General features: G+C 38.7%; 1 protein-coding gene across 1 annotated transcript in view; it reads right to left on the reverse strand.

Annotated features, from left to right (window-relative positions):
- Positions 1 to 11,184: 11,184 nt before the first annotated feature.
- NLN (neurolysin) overlaps positions 11,185 to 22,541 on the reverse strand; it is a 102,404-nt gene continuing 91,047 nt past the window's right edge. The window contains exon 14 of the transcript XR_012071424.1: positions 11,185 to 11,245. The gene's annotated coding sequence lies outside the window, so the exon portion shown is untranslated. The remainder of the gene's footprint in view (positions 11,246 to 22,541) is intronic.

The following is a 22,541-nucleotide window of genomic DNA, read 5'->3' on the forward strand; positions in this document are numbered from 1 at the left end:
ATCAGCACTCAAAATCCTGAAAATTTAACAGTTGGCTCTCTCCAGCTGGCTCCAGCATGACATTGGTTCTCCCTCGCTAAGGACCAACAGTCCCGGTTTTCTGGTGGGTGATTATAGATTGACAGCTAAAATATAGTAGACTTATTACATGTGATCCCATTTTGTTGTTCACAATTCAGCCAAGGTGAGAAGCAAAGCCCAGCTCCTACAGAGACCCCAGGTATCTCAGCATCTCCTTTCAGAGACTCGCAGGGTCTAGCAACACAAGAGCGCAGCCATTAGCCCTTTGGAAAGATTTATTTATAAGAATTAGAGTCTAAAGAAAAACAGCTCTTTTGGGCTGGGACCATGGAATGTATTGAAAATTAGAAGACATTGAATCTAATAACAGAATCGACTTCTCAGCTATAATCGTCCCACACTTGACTGTGCTCCTCTCTTCTCATCAAGTTCAAATGCTCTTCGAGGAGTGAGCAGCTGTTCCAGATCCCGTTTTATCCGACCCAAATAAGAGTTGTAATCTCTTTGGAAGAAAGGACTTCTCTGTTTTCCTTGCGAAGGCCTATGTCCATCAAGTGGTTGGCTTCTAGAACAGAAAGAGGCACTGGTTGGCCTGGCTCCTATTTGGAAAAGGAACCCGTGGACATCTTCCCAGAAAATAATCATTTTTAATGCACATGCTAAATTTTTTATTTAGCGCTGTTCCCTTAAAAATATCAGAAATGTGTGTGTAAAACGTGTAGGTAAATGACAATTTAAAACAATCACCTGCATGTTCTTTCTAACCACCATATTGTAAAACCCACTTATTTTATTACCATACAATAATAATAATAACACCTTGCATTTGTAGAGAGGTTAAGAGTAGTGTGGAGTCTGAACAGACGTTAGTTTGTATCCTCAGTTTGTAAATTAGTATCCTCATTTGTAGAACAGATATCAAAATATGAGGTTCAGCATCTGAAAAGAAAAAAAAAGTATGTATCTGTATAACTGAATCGCTTTGCTATACACTTGAAACTAATGTTGAAAATCAACTATACTTCAATTAAATTTTTTTTAAAGAAACATGGGGTTGTTATGAGGATTAAATGAGGTAATTAATGTAAATAAAGCCCTTAACATTGGCTTGGCATTTAGTAGATACACAAAAAATCTAGAAATTATTATTTTTATATTGCTATTCTTTTGACCTTATGCAGAGTTCTTTAACTAACCCAATTTCATATGATCTTTTATTAAAGTCATGTGAAGTATGTAAGATAAGCATTATTATAGCCCTTTTAAAGATAAGGAAATGGATTAAGAATTTCCCAAGGTGGAATAGCTGGTGACAGAGCTAGGCTGTGCTTTTCATCATGTTATATTTAATATAGGGTTAAACTAATAAATAGCAGTAAAACTGGTATTCTTTCATTCACGAATAAGGTAAATATTGCGAGCTACTGATTTTGGAAATAGTATTATTCCTTAAAAAACAACCAGAAGTTTTTTCTTTAGTAGCAGCAGCAGAAACTATTTCTAAATGTTTTCTATGTGCCAAGTATTATGTTACACCCTGTATGTGTTCCATCCTTCTTGGTCCTCAGGACACAGATAATCATAACACTAACATTTATGATCACTTCATCTGTGTTAGACATTGTGCCAAGTATTTCACGTGCATTCACCTCATTTTAATCAACCCAACCAACTGCTGAGATAGAGAGCCACTATTAATATTATTCCAGTTTGCTAATGAAGATAATATATAGACAAATTTGCTGTTGGAATTACAGAGCAGGAAGCGTTATTAGACGTTATCTCTGTGTAATTATATAGTGTAAGTGTCCTGCTAGGATTATCCTGCTCGAGTCAGTCCCATCAAAAATAATCGTTCAGGTAGAGATTGGAAGGAAAACAGTTGTTGGGGCAAAATTATGTTCAAAGTGTGTTTGTGCGTTCCTTTGACACTACTCCCTCCCCTAGAGCTGTAGAATAAACAGACATGCAGTGAAAAACTTGAATTTGAGGGAGTCATTTGAGGGCGTTTGAGTAGAAATTAGTTCAGTTTGGCAACTGCACACTGAAGAGGAAACTATTCTTAACACTCAGTAACACACCATAGCCTTTCCAAAGATAAAAACGGTATCGGGGTCAAAGAAGTATGTTGTTTCAGGGCATACGTTGCTAATAATAAAACAGTCTCTCTGCAGGAAGTATACACAGACAGCTCACAAAAACAGGAAAGTCACTCAGGAACCTGCTGTAAAACTCCTGGTCTGAACACATGAAATTGCCCACAAGTCACAAGGAGTGGATACATCACACCTTAGAAGTAAAAGGGAAGAACACAGGTTTCCTCATCCTGTGACTCTGACAACACCGTATTTTCAATCCTGTGGAAACTGATCTAGATGGACTAAGGGAAAGAACTTTTTACATCAAACCCATCATTTTCCAGATAAAGACACTAAGATCACAGTTGGATATGATAGACATCTAGTGTTTTTGCCTGCCCAGAGTCCATTTCCCCTTCTCGTAACAACCCGTCCCATGGGATTTTCTCTGGTGCTCCCCCTGACTCATGATCTTCCGGTTTGGAGAGGGCTGGTCACACCCCCAGTTCCAGGGGTGGGAACAGAGCAGGGATGGCCAAACGGGGTGACAGCGGAGCATTCACTGACAGGCACGAGGCAGAATCTGAGTTAATTTAGTACAGAGGTTAAAGTGAACCCAAGACCACACAGTTAATGCCAAAGCTACAACCACATTCCAAGCCCGATGCTCTTTTCATGCTGCAATGCCACAGCACCTATATAAGTGAAAAAAAATTCTTAGCAATTTAAAAAAATAGTTGTAGGTTCCATTTCAGTGCTAATAAGCCAGACTGTCTCAGAGTCTAAGCTACTTCCTGTTTATAAGGTACCTAGAACATATGCCCACATTTTGTTCTATTTCCTTAACAGTTTATACCACGGTAAGGAGAGGACAATGATAATTTGCTTTATAGTCAATGTTCCTCTAAAGCCATTGAAAAATTTTCTCATGCCTCTAGGATACCATGATATATTTTATTCCATTAATGATTACACTATGGTTTATAGCCATGTTCTCATAGCTCCTTTTTCAAAAGGGGCTGGGAAAGAAATGGAGAAAGTATAGTACTCCAAGATGTTTATAGTGGTTGCATTGGAGTGACAGGGTTATAAATAATTCTCTCTGATCCCTTAATTTTCCCATTTTTAAAGTAAAATTATATTTCAAAAATAAACAAGTTTCTATTTTTCTAAAAATATAATTATTCAAAGATCAATTATCTGTGCTTCAAATTATTTTTCACTTTTACAGCTGCATCTTGCTGTTTCTATTTTGACTATTAATTTCCTTCTTAATTCTGCTGAGAGAAAAAGATGTGAGTCTCAAACTAGACAATATACTGCCTGTCTCTGCATGTAATTTTCCTAAGAGCACTGCTGTGAAAGTGTGGGTGGATCAGGACTGGCTGTATCAGGGCTCCCAGGAGAGCAGCCTACTCCCAGGTTATCAGTGAACAATAAAGAGAAGGTTTAGGAATTATCCAAATCAGTTTTAATTAACTGTATCAACATGGTTTTTCATTACCTCAGAAAACATGGAGTTGGCATATCTTAAAATTACATTCAGGAGTCACACACAAAATGTCTGTGCTAAATTCCTTATCTTTCCCTTTCCAAAACAGTTATACACTCTGCACACCCATACCTCTTAACTCTTCTTCACTGCCTGCATTTAGAAGTCATCAAGTCCCAATGTGTTTTCTCCACCAAGATCATACTGCTGCATCATCATTTGCTATTTGGCTAATAGTTTCTCAGCCATCATTCTCCTCCTCCTCCTCCTTTTAATCCTTTATGATGATCTTTTAAATACAAACTCAGCCCTGCCGTTCCCCCGTTCCCCATCCACCCCGACTCAGTATAATTAAATGGTTCTTTATTTTCTTCAGGATAGCACCCAAACTTCCTAGGACAGCTTGCACATCCCTTCAGGATCTGGCCTTTGGCTATCATTTCAGCACCCTCTCAGGCCAGCCCCTGTACACTCACTGACTTCACTCAAGTCACATCAAACCACCTGAAAGACCTAGCTGCAGCTGTACAGTTCACTCTGCACAAATTATTGCCTCTCTCTGGAATAGCTTAGTGCTTCTACCTGGGGTTAATGAATTTACAGTTGTTGATAAACGAGTTTGTATGGTGTTGTGGCTTTGGTGTAAAACAGACTATTCATACATATGCTTTCACATACAGACTTTGTTTCTGGAAGAATACACAAGAAACTGGTCATATTGGTTGCCTCTGGAAAGGAGAACTGTGACACTGAGATGTGGGGATAGGAGAGAGACTTTGCACTGGATTCTCTTTTGTGCCTTTGACATTTTGCGCTGTGTAAACATACCAACAATTTGATTAAAGCTAAAGATATGTCCACTCTGGGTTCCAGTGGGATCCAGGAATTCTGACCCCTGGTAATATACCCAAAAGGAATGAATGCATATGTCCACTAAAAAATGTATGCAAGAATACTTGTGGCAGCTTTTCTCATAATAGACAAAAACTGAAAACAACCCAAAAGTCCATCAGTGGGAGAAAGAATATATAAATTGAAGTATATTTATTTGATGGAATACCACATAGCAATAAAAACAAAGAAACAAACTATGATATAATCCATCAGTGAAAAGATATAAGATCCAATGCAAAGGAGTAAATACTAGATGATTCTAGTTATTTCAGGTTCAGAAACAGGCAAAATTAATCAACTGTGGTAGAAGTCAGAACAGTGATCACCTCAGGCAAGGGTCGGGCAAGGAGAGCCAGGAGGGTCAGGTGGGAGCATACTGACTGAAAGGGAAAATTAGGGGGTTGTAGGACGCTTCTGTATCTTGAGGTGGGTGGTATATGACAAATGAGTATGTACCAATGTAAAATATACATAGTCAATGGATATATACATATGTAAAAAAGAATTGAGTTTTATGCTATAGACTAGCATATTTTACTGTATGTGCATTAATAACATTTTTTAAAGTTTTAAAAAAGCATAGCAAATATATGTAACCAATTTGAAAAAAGTAGATAAAATAATTTTTAAAAATCTCACCCAAATGTCAAGTGACTTCTACCTTTTCATTGATAAAAGTCGATGCAACTCCCATATTGAGTCATTTAAAAAAAAAAAAGCAGTAGGGAAAATACTAAGAATTTCTTTAAAGAAAGAGAAAACTTTGAAGCAAATATTGATTGCAAGAATAAAATTTTGATTAAGCAAATCATAAAACAAAAACAGAATTTTCTATCTTGACCCTACAGCCTCAAAAACTGTAATGAAATGTTTCAGGCCACAGGGGCAAAAAGGTTTCTTTTACAAATGTATTAAGTAACTTTGAGAAATATAAGTGAGATGGAACTCAGACTGTCATTTTATTAGCGAACACCATGGTAACCGGGAGAGAGAATTCAGTTTGCGGAAAAGTGGCAGCTAGAAATGGAAGTGACAAGGGCGATATTGAGTAAATGAGGTTTACCTGGTCCACAGAGGCAGAACAATGGTGAGGTTTGTAGGGAGAAGGACAGAAGAACCAGGTGGTGAAGAGAAAGGGAAAGAAGCAAGGAAGAGACAGAGCTCTAGGCATCCGGAATATTTACAAGTGAATTGTAAAAGGTGCGTGAAACTATAAAAGAAGCTGCTTTAGAAGATACCAGATGAGCTCAAAAACAAGAGGAGGGAAGGGGAGGGTCACCCAAAGTGAAAGCAACATGGGCTACTTTTTAAAAAGACTCCTTTTTGGCAGGGTATAGCTCAAGCGATACAGCACATGCTTAACAAGCATGAGGTCTGGGGTTCAATCCCCTCCACCTCCTCCACAAATAAGTAAGTAACCTAATTACCTCCCCTCCCCAAAAAACTTAAAAAGGCTCTTTTTTCAGTTCAGGAGAGGCAGTAAGACGTCAACAGGAAGTGTTTAGGTCAGCCCTCCCCACTCCCGAGATTTAATACTTTGAACATCTAATTTGTCAGGTTTTTTTTTTTCTTAAGTTTTTTTTTTTTTTTAATGGAGGTACTGGGGATTGAAACTTTTTTTTTTTTAATTAAAAAGAGCTTCATTGTAGAGCATTTGGAAAATACAGAAAAATTTTAAGGAGAAACCAAAAATCACTCGAGATGTCCACTGTAGCATTTCAGTGTAGGACACTTTCCAATAGGCAGAAAGTGGCAAAGCAAGAGCAGGGTCAGAGTTTCTTCTCCCCTAGGAACACAGTTTATCATTGGAGATTTGTCATTTTCATTGTATTGGTGCATTTTTCCACTAGAAGCTCCGTGAAGGTAGAGATTTTTGTCTGTTCTTCACTGCTGTAACCCGGTGCCTGGCACATAATAGATACTCCAGAAATGTTTGTTGAATTATCTACTTTTTTCACATCTACTTATAAAGATTAGCTGCTACTTCTTATTTTTTCTTTAATCATTAAAACCTTTAAAAATCCTTTTTGTGTTCCATTTCATGACTTTATTTATCAGAACAATCTAGTCATTAAATGAAAATGTCTATTGAAGTTTAGGAAAATGTCAAATGTAAGCAAAAGCTTCATGATTCATATTAATACCACATTGTATTTCTTCTGTGATGCCTGGCTGCACACTCTCCCTGAATACTTGTAGAAAGAGTTCCTTCCATTCCTATGTTAATCTATTGCCCACATAACTTATTAAATAGAATTTGAAAACCAATTTAACATTTAGGGCTTTGTAGCTCCTTTCTTCTTAAAGACCAGGATTTCTTTTTTAAAATTTGAGTTGGGATATTATTTTTTTCCCCCAAATTTAAGACTTGTCTTTGAATAGTGAAAAATGATGGAGAAGATTCCATTATGTTTAGAAGTCTCATAAAGGAAGTTAAAAATATTGAATATTCTAGCAGTAAAAATTTTCAGGGAGGGCAGATGGAATTACTCAAGCTTGAAATGTAGCCAGAATTCTGTAGGCAGCATTACTACTCTTGGAATTAAACAGGACCCTGGGAGTCTTCCATAATAAGAGGTAGCCAGGACCCTTCAACCATTCCAAGGCAACCAAGCCCCGCCAGGGGCTACAATACAGTTATTTTGGAAAAAAATATACACCACATAGTTGAGCAAAAGGGGGTTTTATTGGCTTACATAACTGGGATGTCTAGAGGTGGAATGAGGCTGGGTCCAGGGGCTTTCACAATGTCAGGGTTCTCTCTCCCAGGATCCATGTGATCAAATCTAGGAGACCTATTGGTCCTGCTTGGATCATGTACCCTGGATCAGTGACAGTGACCAGAAAGTAAGATATTTGAATTGACAGAGCATGGGCAAGGCCTGAGCCACATACCCATCAATATACGGAAGAAAGTGAATGGATCTCACCCAAACCAAGTGAAGAAGTGGATTCTCCACAAGGGACGTTCTGTCACCACCTGGAGTGGCAAACGGTATTGGAGGCAGTGTTGAAATCCCCTGAGCCCTGTTCTTCTGAAACACAACCCCATCATACACATACTCACTCACTCACCCTTTGTGTTCCAGGAAATGGCTCACTGCAAAAACACTTACCCTTATGACTTAGAGAAGACTCCGAATGACCTCCTTTTCTACCTATGATGAGGCCAGACATAGATTCTCTAAATTCCCATTCTTTTTCTCAAAATGATGAGCTGAACCATTGGTTCCACTGATCAAAATGCTAAGTTGACTTGAATAAGCGTTAGTCGGGCTTCTCTCTCTCCCCTGACCGTGGCCTACCTTTGAGCATGAGAACAAGGAATAACTCCTCCATAACTGCCCCCACCCTTTTTTTCTAATTGAGGTAATGGGCACTGAACCCAGGACCTTACACATGCTAATCACGCGCTCTACCACTGATCTATACCCCTACGCTCCCTTAACTGGCCCTTCTGACAATCAGCTTTCCTCTAGGGGAAGCATTCCCTGATCAGCTGCCTGGTAACTCCACCTACCACGCCAATCCCCCCACCTGGTTCATTCCATCCTTTTTTACTCCTCCCTATAAAAGGACCCATCTGTGTGCTCTCTGAGATGCTTGCAGATCTTATGGCCTATGATCATAAATCACTCTCCCTATTGCAACAGTCCTCCACCCCTTGTTGCAAGAATCCTTTTGAATGAAGTCTCTCCTTACCTCAGTTCATATCTGTGTTTTATCTGGCACTGGCCAGACAAAATAGCTGTCTGCCACAACACTCTCTTATCCAGTCTGATGGATCTCGAAGGGATGAAAATTCATTATACCACTTCTTCCCACTCTAAGTTTTGAATCAATTGAGAAGTAGAAATGGAAGCCCCAATCAGGCAGGTAAGAATTCAAAATGTCATCTTAATTGAAGGATAAATGGATAAAGAAAAGGTGGTATATACACAGATTGGAATATTATCTAGCCTTAAAAAGGAAGGAAATGTTAACCCATGCTACAGCATGGATAAACCTTGAGGATATTAGGCTGAGTGAAATAAGCCAATCATAAAAGAACAAATACTGTATGATTCCACTCATATGAGCTATCTAGAGTAAGCCAGTTAACAGAAAGAGAAAGTATAATGGTAATTGCCAGGCGCTGGGAGAAGGGGGAAATGGGGGAGTTGTTGACTAATGGCAGTTTTGCAAGACAAAAAAAATTCTGGAGATTGATTGCACAATAATGTGAATTCAGTTAAAACTACTAAATTGTACACTTGGAAATGGTTAAGATGATAAAATTTATGTTATATGCACAATAAAAATAATTTTATAAAAAGCTTCATTACTAACAACGCTGGTTGGAGAATGTGACATAGATCTCTGGTCAAGCAGGCTCACTAATACTCATGTTGCTGAATTAAAATATCAACATCAGTAAGCCAGAAAGAGAAAGAAAAATACCATATGAGATCACTCATATGCAGAATCTAAAAAAAAAAAAAACCATAAATACAAAACAGAAACAGACTCATAGACAAAGAATACAAACTTGTGGTTGCCAGGGGGACGGGGGGTGGGAAGGGACAAACTGGGATTTCAAAATGTAGAATAGATAAACAAGATTGTACTGTGTAGCACAGGGAAATATATACGGGCTCTCGTGGTGGCTCACAGTGAAAGAGAATGTGACAATGAATGTATGTATGTTCATGTCTAACTGAAAAATTATGCTCTACACTGGAATTTGACACAACATTGTAAAATGACTATAACGCAATAAAAAAAAAATGCTTAAAAAAAAATCAACCAGGCCTTCCTGTAGGACGGGGCTTACTCTAGTAAGGTTATCACAAGGTAAGTCTTCATGGACAGGCCACTCTGAAGGAAGGAAGGAATAAGTGACACATTAATAATTCCTTCCCTCAATCTTACCAAAGAAGATGTTTATTCCCCAAGTAGAGAGTGAGCAAGGAGGAGAGGCTGGGGTGTGAAAGGGTTGAATTTAAAAAGAAAACTTTTTTCTTTCTCTTTGTACTTTTCAAAGAGAGTATGTTTAAATATATTTTTTTCTTTAATTTGTGGTGAAAGAACCAACTTAAAAAGTTGCAGTTATTTGCAGATTTTAAAGAGAAATAGAATTTATTCACATTGAGTGTAAATTATACCTTAATTTAAAAATTAAAAAAACATAAAACAAGGTTAGGGAAAAAAATTCCTCTGTGAGAACTTCAGACAAATACATGACTGCATTCAGAATAGGCTGTGGTGTAACACTTTGCTTAGTATAGCGTGAAAATAGTTTGCTTCTTTGAAAGAAAGATGGATGCTGTTATATCAAAAGAAAAATGTATATCCTCTATCAAGCCAAAGCACATTTGGTTTGAATACTTTCTACATCCTTAGAGACATTCTTTCTCTAAGGAATTAATCCATTTAGGAAATTACTTCGTAGAACTTGTACCAAAAAAAAAAAAATGGAGAGGCCTTATCTATCACATGTGCTTTGAGGGGAAAATGGTGCCCCTTAGATAAAATATTACAGTGACCAAAATACTTCCCATCTGTCAACTTTATATTCCTCTCATTTAGTTTCACATCATGCACTTTGGCAGGATTCATAGGGGAAAAGCAAACAAAAACCTATTTTTACCATTGTTGAAAGCATGCCAAGTTGGCAAAGGTGTGGGACAATGGGCACTCCATACACAGTAAGGATGACAATTGCTTCAGCCTTTCTGGAAGGTAATTTCCAATATGCAAGTTATCAAAATTTTAAATATGCATATCCTTTGGCCCAGAAATTCAACTTCTGGGAATTTTTCCCAAGTGAATGAATTGGACAAACATATAAGATATACATAAAGGGCCTTCAGGAAACATTGTTTACAACAAGGATGAGTTAGGAACCACCTAAATCTTTTATCACTAGTGGACTAATTAAATACATTATGATATAGCTATTCAGTGGAGTACTTTGTGGTGCATTAGAACAATCATGTATACCTGTGTTTATTGTTAAAAAAAAGTTATAAGGGGGAGGTTATAGCTCATTGGTAGAGTACCTGGCATGCAAGAGGTCCTGGGTTCAATCCCCAGTACCTCCATTAAAAAAATAAGTAAATAAACCTAATTACCTCCCCCTGCAACAAACAAACAAACAAACAAACAGTGTGTTGCAAAAAAAAGGAAAAGTTAAACAGTCTGGGTTGTAAAAATTTTTCCACATGCATAGGAAAAAGCCTAGAAGGATACATAGCAAAATAATGTTTTTACCCCTGAGTTGTGGGGTTTCAAGTCATTTTTACTTTTTTATTCCTTTTATTTATTTATTTTTTGGAACTATGCAGTGAGCATGTGTTCCTTAATTAGTCATAAAATACATGTGTTCTGACTGGAAAAAAATTAAAGCATGCCAACTTAAACAATTGTTTTTCAGGAGAAAATATTTACAAATCTTGTATCTGATAAGGAATTAATATCCAGAATACGTAAGGAATTCTTACAACTCAACAACAAAAACCCCGAACAATCCAATTTAAAAATGGGCCATGGACCTGAATTGAGATTTTTCCAAAGAAGCTATATACAAATGGCCAGTAAGTGCATGGAAAGGGGCTCAACGTCACTGATCATTAGGAAGATGCAAACTAAGCCCGCAGTGAGGTACCACTTCATACCTGCTAGGATGGCTATTGTGAGAAAACAAACCAACCAAAAACGGCAAGCGTTGGCGATGACGTGGAGAAACTGGAACCCTTCTGCATTACTGGTGGGAAAGCTGCTGTGGAAAACAATATGGCGGTTTCTCAGAAAATTAAACATAAAATTACCACACGATCAAGCAATCCCCCTTCTGGACAAATACCCCAAAGAACTGAAAGCAGGAAGTTGAGCAAACATTTACACACTACTGTTCATAGCAGTATTATTCACAACAGGCAAAAGGTGGAAACAACCCAAATGTCCATTGACAAAAGGAATGGATAAACAAAATGTGGTGTGTGTGTATGATATATATATGTATATATATACACATATATATATCAGTCTGAAGAGGAAGGCAATTCTGATCATGCTATAACATGGAAGAAATCTGAAGACATTATGCTAAGTAAAATAAGCCAGACACTAAGAAATACATACTGTTTGATTCCACGTACATGACCTATCGAGAGAGGTTAAATTCTTAGAAAGCAGGGTGGTGGCGGCTAGGGGCGGGGGGAGAGCAGGATGGGGAGTTGTTTTGTGACGGGCAAGTGATGGTTTCCCCGCAATACGAATGTACGAAACACCACTGAACTGTACACGTAAAAATGTTAAAATGGTAATGTTTATGCTATGTATTATTTTACCACAGTTAAAACATTATTGATTGTTACTATTTGTTTAATAAATTATTTATTATTTATTTATTTTCAAGAAGGTACTGGGGCTTGAACCTCGGACCTCACACATGCTAAGCATGTGCTGTACCACTGAGCTATACCCACTCCCCTATTTTACCACAATTTAAAAAAAAGCAGATGTTTTCCACATAGAAGTATCTATTTCTACCATGAGTAAGAAGAATCTAACTCATCCAAAAAACATCTATAGACTTTAGACCACAGAAAACTTATATTCATCTCAATCCATATTCTCTCACACATGACCTGGCCTACATTGGAAGATATAAGTGACGTTAATCCACATGAATAGGAATTGAGTTAATCCTCTTTATTTTTCCCTCAATCCAATTAGGTTTATTTATATGTGACCCCTATTTCTCCCGACTGTACCAGGTACCTGAACGATAAGGGGAGATTGTGGGGTAACCCTGGGCAGACTTGTACTCCAGACGTGTCAGCTGTTTCCGCCCACCTGAAATAGTCTGGCTTCTAAGTGGTTACAGCTCTTGGGGTTCTTAGAAATAGACTGGGGGCTTCCTACCTTTTGCTGAGTCCCTTGTGGGGGTCCTCGACTTGGTTCAACTCCTCCCTGTGTTAAGGCAGCTGCCAGCGGGGTAGCCTGTTGTTTATTCTCCATTGTTCCCTTTTCTCCTGCACATGGTCCCTGCCATTCAGAACTTGGAAGGCAATTTCAACACGTTGTGACACAGGCATCCCTAAGGCCCTTCCACTTTCAGCAGTTTCTTTTGTACACTGGGGCTCTCTGACCAATAAAAGTCATATTAACCGATTTTAAATTCTCTGGGGCCTCAGGGTCTATATCTGTATATTGCCTATAAGCTTTAAGGACGCTTTCTAGAAATTCTGAAGGATCCTTGCTGGGTTTCCGCCACACCTCCTGAACTTGATTAAGGGGTTTTTGTTCTGGCACCCCTCTTGCAGTTCCGCAAGAATGCAGTCTTGATAATGCTCAAGTTTTGGCCTCTCTCCAGCATTCACATCCCGATTCGGCTCAGCTGGTGGTATAGCTGCGCTCGCTGCAGCTCCTATGGGGTTGCTGGGGGTTCCTGTGTGTAGCTGACCTGTCTCCTCCCCAGCTTTATCCAGCAACGTTCTACCTTCCTCTGCAGTGTGGAGGGTATTTAATAAATTCTGAAAATCTGCCCAGGTTGGTTGTGTGTTGCAAAAAATCGGTAAAAAAAGATTTTCTATTCTCTTTGGGTCATCTCTATAAGCTGGCATATTATTCAATTAACTACAATCTGAGCTTGTAAAAGGGGAGTGGACCCAGATCAATCCCGTTGGCTGCTGAGTCTCAGCATCCACACTCACAGTGGGGACTTGCCTTAATGGATACTGTCCCACATGAGTTTGGTTAGCTCCCTGTTCTCCCCATACCTGGTGGGTACAAGAAGGTGAGACAATTCCTAGTTGTCATTCCCCGAGGTGGGGTCTGAGCCTGAGGCTGTTATTCAGCAAAGGAGCAGCAGCACCATCGGAAGGGGGTGGAGGAGGAGCAGTTGGAGTGTTTGAATCAACAGCAAAGTCATCCTCCTTTTCATCAGAATCAAGCAAAACCGGTTTCTTTACCTTCCCTCCTGTTGGACCATAACCTTACATCTTCTTTGCACAGGTTTACTCTGATAACAGTAACATAAAAGACCGTACATAAGGTATTTCATCCCATTTTCCTTCCAGTTAACAGAATAAATCTAGTTGCAAAATTGTATTGTAATTTAAGGATCCGTTTTCAGGCCATTTTGCTCCAGAGTCTCAAGGATATTTTGTCCATGCAGTGTTACAAAAAATAAAATCTTTTTGTTTTCCACGGATTCGTAACTGAAAGTCACCAAATTTTGGAGAATGCAGCATAGAGGACTACAAGACAGAATTAACATTGTCATTTTGAAGAGGCTTTGCTTCCAAGTAGTTGAAGCAACAAAAATCTCTCTACAGATCCTTTCTCCGGGCACCAAGAAGTTCAATCTCCAATAGCAAATTCTTAACAATTAAGACAGTCAGACATAGAGGGACATAGATAAACGAGACCAAAAACCAGAGTTCAGGGTCTCTAACCCAGGTATGAGGTACCTTAGCAGCTGTAACCTTTTATAGTGTCTGCCAAAATCCCCCCAGGTTGGCCTCCAACCCACGATTTGGCCAGGAGTGCCAAAATCCCACCAGGCGAGATCCAGTTGGAAGGCTAGCGGTCCTGTCCAGTCTTAACCAGCTCAGCTCAAACCTGATACAGCTGACTTCTAGTTCCTGGAAAACAACTCCAGCACACATCTTATGGTTTAGGCTACGGGTCTCTTAGAAGACATGCAAGTCTTAAAACGACCTTGATTAGTGAAGGCAGGTGAATAAAGTTGACTAACCATAACCCTTGGTTTCACTCCCCTGTCTCATGGCTATTTAAGTTCACAGAATTTAGCATAGATTTGAAATTAACTATATGAACAGAAAGGTTAAGAACTACAGATAATACAGCAAAATAGCTAGTTGGAAAATGATTTAATTTCTGAAAACAATCAAAGTCACAAAGTTAGGCATGTACACACACAAAGACAATTTTTTTCAGTCTCAGCTTTGGAAAATTGGGTCTTACTTGCTTTTGGAAAAGCTCATATTCTCTATGGCTCAGCCATTCATGGTTAATTGGAAAAGGTCTTTCTAACCATCTTTTATAATTTATGGCATGAGACTTGGAGGCTTGATGCTCTCCGGTGGCTGCATGGAGTTGGTAAGGTGGGAAAGGTTTAGGATCTGCCCATGACAGTTGGATAGCAAGATGGACCGGCTGCAAAGGTTGACTCCAGAAGCCCAGCCAGCTACTTATGAAGTGTCCAAAGGACACAATCATTTCCATTCCAGAAATGGTGACCATGGAGCTTCCAACAAAGCAGGTTGGGCACAGTAGTAGGAAATTCGGATAGGAAATTTGGATGGTGCTCACTGCACAGGACTCAGATGAAAGGGGAAAGGAGCGGCACGAGTTAGAAGGGTAGGGAAGGGCTTAAGTCTAGTATAATTTAGGTATGGAGATCAACACAAAGTCCACTTCATCATAGACATGAGAGGGAAGAGACGGTAACATATCCATAATCATTCAGGGCTCTGGGTTCAATCCCCAGTGCCCCTACTAAAAATAAATACATAAACCTAGTGACCTCCCCACCCTGCCAAAAAAAAAAAAAGAATAAACATAATCACTCAGGGCTCATTCCCATAGACTCCCTAAGTCCAGCTAACAACATGAATACCTAGGGATGAATTAGCCCCAGGGGTCATCATTAGGACACTAATAGTTGGAAGAATTCACACTCATTTAGCACTCCTGCGTGCTTTTCACATAACACACACACACGCACACACACAAAGAGAAAGAGATTTATTGCAAGTAATTGGTTTATGTAATTGTTGGGGGCTAGGTAGGCAAGTCTGGAATCTGCAGGACAGGCCATCAGGAAGGGTAGGCTGGAAACTCTCAGGAAGGAGTTGATACTTCAGTCCACAGGCAGAATTTCTTTTTCTTTAGGGAAACCTCAGTTCTGTTCCTAGGACTTTCAACTGATTGGATCAGGTTTCCCCAGGTGATGAAGTATAACCTCCGCTCCTTAGAGTCAACTGATTGCCGGTGTTTATCACATCTACAAACTATCTTCACAGCAACACCTAGATTAGTGCTGGACTGAATAACTAGGTACAGACTAGCCAAGTTGACAAATAAAACTGGACCATCATACCAGTGAAATATCACTGAGTAGTTGTCAAATGTCTATTTTAGATTTGGAATCTGAGCCTCTGAGAGGTAATGACTGTGGGTTTTTTTGTGTTATACCATGCCTCACAGAGGGAGACATATATATTCCAACTTCTACTTGATTAATGTTTCTAAGACCTTAAAAGTGTGGGAGAGACAGAACCAGAGATGTACCGATTATGTCAGGCAGGTATAATCTGGAAACAAGTGAGACCGAGCCTTCGTGTGAAGAACTCAGCAGGGCCAGTTGTGGAAACGAGGTAGGGCAAGATCAGGGGAGGTGGCATAGCTTCATAAAAAGATGATAGACTTTGGAATCGGACACACCTGGTTTGAATTATAGCTTTACTACTTTACAAATGCTGATACCTTAAGCAAATTGCTAGTTAAAAAAAATCCCTTTATTGAAGTATAATTTACATACATTAATAGTGCATCCATTTAAGTGTATATGTCAACGAGTTTTAACAAACTCATATACCACTAGTAAGGTGTGTTTGAGCAAAGATCTGATGGAAGTTAGGGCATGAGCAATGTGGGTATTAGGACAAGAATGTTCCACATAGAAAGAACAGCAAGTCCAATAGCCCAGAGGTGAGTGTTACTGGAATGTTTGAGAAACTGCAAAGAATCCAGTGGGGTTGGAGTGAGGGGACAGAGATGGAAAGCAGAAAAAGATAAGAGAAGAGGCCCAGGTAGGAGAAGGCTTTATAGTCCACTGTGAAAACCCCAACTCTTAGTGCAACAGGGAGCACTACAGGGTTTTGAGCAGAGGTGTGACATCATTTGACATATTACAAGGATCACTTTGGCTGCTGTGCTGGGAACTGACTGTAGGGGACAAGCTCAGAATTAATGTAAAGTGCCTGATACCCAGTACATGTTCAATAAATTTTAGCTATTTGGGGTTATTGATTTCTTAGAACAAATGATGCTGTGACCTCTTTTTGTTTGTTTCTTTTTGTAGATTGCACATACAGATTCATTCATTTACTCAACAAATCTTTGAAGCATGATTATAGTAGGTGCTGGGGAATACAAATTGAGTTAAGAAAGATAAGACGGCTGCAAATTCATAAAAACAGAAAGTAGAATGGTACCAGGGATGAGCATAGGGGAAAATGGAAAGTTGTTTAATGGGTACAGAGTTTCAGTTTTGCAAGATAAAAAAGTTCTGGAAATCTGCTGGACAACAATGTGAATATACTTTGCTGAACTGCAAGCTTAAGAATGGTTAAGATGGTAAATTTTGTGTTGTGTGTGTTTTAACCACAATTTAAAAATTAAAACAAATTTAATATAAAGAATTGAAAGTTTTATTTTAAAAAGCAGAAAAAAGGGGATGAGTATAGCTCTGTGGTAGAGCACATGCTTAGCATGCATGAGGTCCTGGGTTCAATTCCCAGTAGCTCAGTGGTGGAGCACATGCTTAGCATGCACGAGGTCCTGGGTTCAATCCCCAGTACCTCCATTAAAAAAAAAAAAGTGGAAAAAAGATACCACTATTGTTAGGGAAATCAAAAAATTAATATGAGAAATATTAGGTAGGGATAAATATGATGAAAAAATAATGGTGATGTGCTGTGACCGAAGGGCTACTTTAAATTAAAAAAAAAATAAAGATCAATAAGAAAGTATGACTCTGTTTATATACAAAGTTGTACTTAGATATCTGCTACCTGACTAGACCCTACTCACTTAAAAGAATTATCTCACTATGAAAAAGTTTTACCTCTTTTATCCCTTAGGATGTGGAATCAATTATATAGTTTTAAAAATAATGCCATTTTTCCTTTTTGTACTACTAAAGATAGATGTGTACATATACGCATATAACATGTACGCAGGTGTATCTATATACATGTACACACATGCACACATCTATATGCTTGTGTACATGTATGTGTACATATGTGTACAGGCCACATTAAACAGAGACGTGCCTGGTTGCTTATCCAGAATCCATGTCATAAGAGGTAATTTGGGGGTGACTTTCGTTTTCATTCCTGTACTTTTATCTGTTGTTTGAATTTTTAAAATAATAGGAATGTAACATCTTGAGAAGAATGAAGTTATTTTGAAAATTAGACCTACCACTATGCAGCAAGACTGTTGTGCTGTGGGCATTGATGAACGTGGAACGTAGTAACGTAGCAATGCTACTTCAGAGTTGGCTGTTGTTATTCTGCTTGTTACTATATGGCAGGTCCTGTTCGAAGTATTTACAGTTATTTTCTCCCTTAACCATTGCAGATACTCCACATACTAAGACCCAGACAGGTTAGGGCAGAGATCACATAGTTTTAAAGGAAGAAGGCCGTATTTTACAGACAAATGTCTTTCAACTCCTTTAACATAAATGGCAGTTGACAGTTCCTTGGCCCTGTACTCGTGTAAAAACTCATCCCTGAAGATGTTCTCAACCGATACTATAATATGTAAGTGCTTTATATGATTCAAAAGAATGATGTGTACATGCTCATAAGGTTTCTGGAAGGATCTATCACTTTTAAATAAAGGAGTTGAATAACTCTACATTCTAAGACAAACAAAATTCTTATCATGAAAAAAAAATTGTACCTCAAACTTTATAGCAAAATTAGTAACGATAGTACCAGTTTTCCCTTGAAAGGTAATTTTTTAGTTTAAAAGCACATTCACATACATTGGCTCATCTTGATCTCCAAAAACCACTGAGTGAAGCAGGAGGGCGGAGCAGGCATTAATACCCCTGCTTACAGTTGAGGAAGCTGAATCATATACGTGTGCATCATTCAGTAAGAATGTCTTTGGCCACAAGTAACAACCACCCAACTCTACCTGGTTTAAAGAATACGGTAATAAATTGGCTTGCTCACTTGGATGCCCAGAGGTGAGGTGGTCTTCAGGGATGACATAATCTAGATGCACTCACTCCGTTCTCTTTAACTCTCTGATTTCTGCCCTTCATCCCATGTTGGCTTCATCTTCAGCCTGATAGTTAAATGGCTGCTACTGTCCTGGATCTCAAATCTATACACGACATTGCCGGAGGAAATGACTGTTTCTTTCCGTAGCTTTATCTTGAGAACTAGGGAAGTGCCCTCAGAAGTCCTCAGTGAACTTCTCACTTTTTATTGGCACAGATTAATTTATATGATGATTCCCAGATCAATTATTGGCAGGGGTCATGGGATAACCTTTAGATAAATCTAGATACTTGGTGAAAATCTGGACTCTGTTAGGAAGCAGGAAGAAAGGGAAATTATAATGAATACCGGCGGAGCACCACAACCTGGGAAGGAGCTGTGCAGGAGTCTAACCCGCTCTTTTAGGGGAAGCCTCGGGGCCACTGAGGCCAGGATGGCAGGACTCAGCCCCCTAAAGCCCATGCTTTTCAGATAACCACCTCAACCACTTCAGATTCTCATTAGATTAGGATGTCATTTTTCTGGCTTTTATGGGGGCACCCAAGGGGCATTCTTAAACAGAAAGTTTGAAAGTGGGAATCCAATTTTTTTTTTTGTAAGATTGAAATTGGATGGCCTGGGAAAAGTTTGCTTTGAAAGCTACATTCTGACAAATTCTCATAAGTATTGTTCTTTTTTATTATAAAATATTTCAAGGAATAAAAAACAAAGCTTCAAAAAATTTATTGTATTAGACCACATTTGCATTGGATTTTTGAAGAAAACAAATTGCACTTACCGCTGAACTCCCTGAGCATGTTTCCCAGATCGCATTCTTCCTTTCTCCCTCAACAGAGGGAATCACAGTCCTGAACGTGGTACCCATTTTCATGTGGACTTTTTTTTTTTTTAGAATTCTATAATATTTATTCTCTAGTCAAAAAATAAGTATAATTACTTACAACCAACTCTTTTATTTAAGTTTGGGAAATTTAATCATTTAAAATACAACATTAAACAAAGCCAGCAAGGGTCTTCCTTCATTATGGGGTAATAAAAAATGGTTCAACTTTTCTGATGGTAGTTGGTCAACCTGCATGAAAATCTGAAATAGTTATAGTCTGACTCAGGAGTTTTAATCATGTGAACGTTTTTATATTTTTACTGCTATGTATAGATCAAAGATACAGAATTTTGTTTTGAATATATATATCTATAGATACAGACAGATAGATAGACATTATATTTATCATACCCTGAACAGCTCCTTCTACAATGGGTTATATTTATCATACCCTGAACAGTTCCTTCTACAATGGCACTTTTTGCTCAGCATTGTTCTCGAATGATATCTGTATTGATATATGCAGCTTAGTTCACTCACCCTGATTGTCATATAGCCCATTGTTCAAATACATCCCAGTGCATTATTCACTCTTTGTTGACAGAGGTTTGGGTGGTGTTCACAGTTTTACTATTCCAAACAAAGATATTGTGGACACTTTAGAAGATACCTCACATGCACAGGCAGAAGGGTTCGTCTGGTGGCACACATTCTGGAGTGGAATTACTGCATGTGCTCATCTTCAACCTTAAGAGATATTGTCAGGTTGCTGCCAATCTGATGGCTGTGAATGGAAGTATAATAATTTCATTTTTTGGTGATATTCCCTATGAATTTGAAACTCTCCAGTTTCTTAAATTTAGTCCCATTTTCCATATTGGTAATTTATTTTCTTTCCTTTATCATGGGAAATTGCAGTGACTATTATAAATCGCTTCATTTTGATACAGCCTAAGTTAGCCTGTTTTGTCCTTTGAAATACATTGTACCACTTACTGGACAGAGAAATGACACTGAAAGAAAAGAAATAAGCACATTTATACAGATACTTGTCATTTTCTCTCCGAATTGTTATTTAAGATGAGGTAATCTTTTCCTGATAATTTCTGCTCAGTTGACGAAGCATATAATGTGATTAGAATTTCTGTAAGTTGTGTAGGGAATGGAATTTAGCCCCTTCTTCTCACTGGAGAAATCCCAAGATTAGAACATTTAAGAATAGCATTGGTAACCAATTAATGTGATTAGTATTTGGCAACTGTGTCTGGTAGAATCCTTGGACTTGCACCTGGAGTGTGACAATGACACTATTGAGTGATGTCACTTTAGCATCTTAAAGCACCAGTCTATTTTTATACAGTGTCTACCCAAGAGATTCAGCTGAACTTGGAGTCACTTTAAGCAAGCTCCACGAAGAGCTTCCCTGTATTTAGGGGAAGAAGTAATGTCAGTAAATCAAAATTTACACCCTATTGACCTAGGAAGTGCAAAGGCAACACAAGAAACAAACATGAGATCATATTTTCATTTTGGTTGAGCACAAGGGGAACATCTAATTCTGAGCAGAGTGAGAGAGAGACAGGAGGGAACAAATGCACACTGCCTGAGACTGGACTGTTTTCTCTTGCAGTTTGCTTTGCAAAATCTAGATGGGAAAGGAATAGGCATTTATTTCTCTCATCTTCCATGCTTACCTTTCAAGCATCTTAGCATCAAAAGAAGTATCCAACCTGAAACTGTATTTTCTTTCCTCAAAGAATATGGTGTAAGTGAGAAGGTACATGAGAGGGCAGAGGTGCAGCGTGAGCTTGGTGGGCACAGAGAAATACTCAAGATCAAATCATGATAAAAACGATAATTTCCAAGACATTTCCAGATGCCTTTGATTTGGGAGAGTTCTTTTATGTTGATTACAGGTTCCTAGAGGGTTGAGCAACACCATTTTATCCTTCTGTTTATAGATCGGCTGTTTAGAAATGTTACAAACTGTTGTCAAGTTTGCCCAACAGCTCCTGCAATGCTTCCTCTGGAGTCCCCAGATGACAATAAGATTTTCTGGCATGCACAGCAAAGGTCACCTCTGGTAATGTTCTGTTAAAACATGACTTCAGGACTTTTATACCTAACAGGTAATAAGGAAGTTTTTAGGAGTTTCCTTTTAACTCATACCTTTTATTATTAAAGGTTAGCAAGTCCTGAAAACATTTTGAAAGTGATTTATTCTCTTGTATTGTTTTTAAAAAGTAAAACTTCCCCTACTCCTCTTGAATTAAAATAATAGTTTGTTAATCAAGCGGGTTTTTGAAACACATTTTCTTCTCTTGAATATTAGTGCTCCCCCTTTGATTCTTAAGACAACCCTGGTACATAGTCAGCCCTTCTAACTGTCAAGTTCTCTGCTCTCCATTCGAACACTAACACATTCTAACACTCTCAGCATTTCCCTTCTGATAGACACGTTTAAACTTCAGCCTCCACACCAACCACTGTCATTACCCTCTCAAATAGCATAAACCTCAATGTTCCTTAAGTGACACCTCTGCCTCACCAGCTCCTGGCTGCTAGGACGCTTCCAGCTGATGGACTAGTGATCTTGGCCTGGGAGAGTCAGTGTGTTCAGGGTGAGAAGTGTACTCGTGGGTACATGACTCATTTTCTAGTGTAATGACTTCATTTCTGTTATCCCAGAGGAATGTAGAAGGCATATTGACATTTTGTCTATTGGCCCCACAGAAACCTGTGTTGTTGAACTAACACGCCCAGGCTGGGTCCTGATTGGGCCCCAAGAAACCTACTAGGTGGACAGAGCAACTAATCAGGTCTTTGAGACTTTGACACAAATAGACACCACCCTTGTGACACAAGTTAACTAGGGAAAAGTTAAACTAGGGCTTAAAAATTTAACCAGGGCTTAGCAATTTTTTCCCCCTTAATCTGAACTTAAGTACATAAAGGTCAACCAGGTAGCAGTCTGTTTGTCTGGAACAAGCTTGTAACCTTACTTAAAATTTTGTTGATGAGTTATGAAAAAAGCCATATCTTTGAGAGCCCTTAGGTATTCTACACAGAGTTTTAGGACATTTCCCCAACCAGGCTCCCTCTTCCCCAAAGGAAGAAATATACTGGGATGTATAAGGGCTTGAGAGATGAAGTGTGAGAGATTTTTCTCTCGCCACCTGATCCCAGTTGGAAAT

The sequence above is a fragment of the Vicugna pacos genome, chromosome 3 (assembly GCF_048564905.1).
Source record: "Vicugna pacos chromosome 3, VicPac4, whole genome shotgun sequence".
Lineage (NCBI taxonomy): Eukaryota > Metazoa > Chordata > Mammalia > Artiodactyla > Camelidae > Vicugna > Vicugna pacos.